The following is a 1996-nucleotide window of genomic DNA, read 5'->3' as shown; positions in this document are numbered from 1 at the left end:
CGATGCTTGAGAAGATGCTAGACTTGGTCGACTCATGAGAAGATTCAGGCCAAGAGCAAGGAAGGGCATCCGATGGGCGGAGGATCGAGGCCATCATTGCTAGACGTCCAATGTACAAATGGGGAAAGAAGAAAGGTGACCAGTACCTTGAGACACGGGAAGGCGAACCGCCCAATAGAGAATCATGGATAATGGACAAAGATCTTCGGAGACACCAAGGCGAGGTGCACGCATCTTGTCAATGCTTTGCGCCGAGGGCGACACAAAATTGGGTGGGGGTGAGTGCCATGACCCGCCATATCATCATGCCACGTAGGTGCCATTTGGCATAAATTAATGCCATGTGGAAGCTTACATAGGAGGGAGGCTAGCATTTGTGAGAAGATTCTAGAGAAGTATGGTCATTTCCTTTGGAAGACCCTAGTTCCTTATGGAATTGCTAGGAAATTCCTTGGAATCTTCTAGGCGTTAGAAAATTCTAGAGGGTGTAATTATTCGTAAATATGGAAGGACTTGTGGAATAATTATTATTTACACACTAGCCCCTAGGTTATTAGTATAAATAGGGGGCATTCATCTGTAATTAAACAAGCCAAACAATCAAGTTCTCTCTAATACAAAAGCTTCTTTGGCAGTTTTTCTGTGGTCTAACATTCCCTTAGGGATCTTGAGTGTAGTAAGGTTGACATGGCATAGCAAGAACGTGAGAAAGTTGTTCAAGATCGTGAGCGAGGTTTCAAGTGCTGCACGTGTGCTTAGTATGAGACTAAAGACGTGACAACGTGATATTACTGCAAAGGTTATGACTAGGAATGTTAGAAAGAATATTGCTAGAATGAAGCTTTTGTAGGGAACCGTGGCCGGAATTACCAGGGGCTTGGTATATGGATGCACACGAGGTGGACAGCGTACTTTGGAGGATGGGCAAGTACTTTGAGATAGTCAAGGAGGATTACGACGTTGTTAAGGTATGCGATGCCTCAATGTACTTGACCAAGGTTGTTGTGCTGGGGTGGTGTCAAAAGTGTGCCAACGTGCAAAAAAAGGGCTATGCAAGATTGAGAGGTGAGAGCAGTTCAAGAAAGAGTTGAAGAGCAATTCTACTCGATAAATATGGTGTACGAGGCTAGGCAGAAGCTAAGGGAGCTCCGACAGACGGCCACAATTCGAGAGTATGTGCGCGAGTTCACTACCTTAATGTTGCAAATCATGTCATTGTCCGAGGAAGATTCCCTCTTCTACTTCATGGATGGGTTGCAAAATTGGGTAAAGCAAGAGCTAAGAAAACGTCAAGTAGCCAATATGGACGAGGCCATAAGGGTAGCCGAGTCGTTCGTTGACTTCAAGATGGAGCATGCCAAGTCTAAAGAGGATCCACACGAGGATCCCAAATTTCAACTTGATTTAGCACAATGCACGAATAAGGAATGAAAGAAGGAAAAATATCCTAGATGTTCAGTAGCCTCAAGGTTATAAGTATGGACGTCTACATACCTATGAACAAGAGTCTACCAAACACTGCTCCATGACCCGGGACTTAAAGCCTAGGCTCTGATACCAACTTTGCCACGTCCCAAACACTCCCTAGACGTGACTGGCACCAAGGTAACACCACCCGCCAGGTGACCCATACTTTCTTACCTTAGCCATTAATTTACAGTATTTGATTAATCGTAAGAGTATCAAAATAATCTGACAACTAAATTACGCACAATTAATATCTCGAAATATTATACTGAAATTCTTGCCCAAATCTCACACTAGACCATGGAGTATCTAAGAGAATTGCAAAAGACCTCATATGAAAAAAAAACTTATAAAGGCTACTTTGGGCAACCTCCACAAACAATGCGGCAGCTCACCTCAATAACTGAATCAACTCTAGCGAACTTGTCGGCTACTTGCTCTACTTTCACCAATTGTATCGCATAGACACGCATGTAAGGAGTGAGTTATACGTAAATATAACCCAGTAAGATCCTCGACCCGCCACTCT

The sequence above is a fragment of the Nicotiana attenuata genome, unplaced genomic scaffold (assembly GCF_001879085.1).
Source record: "Nicotiana attenuata strain UT unplaced genomic scaffold, NIATTr2, whole genome shotgun sequence".
In the NCBI taxonomy this organism is placed as follows: Eukaryota; Viridiplantae; Streptophyta; class Magnoliopsida; order Solanales; family Solanaceae; genus Nicotiana; species Nicotiana attenuata.
The sequence above is the reverse complement of the archived record's forward strand: the minus strand, read 5'-3'. Positions refer to the sequence as shown.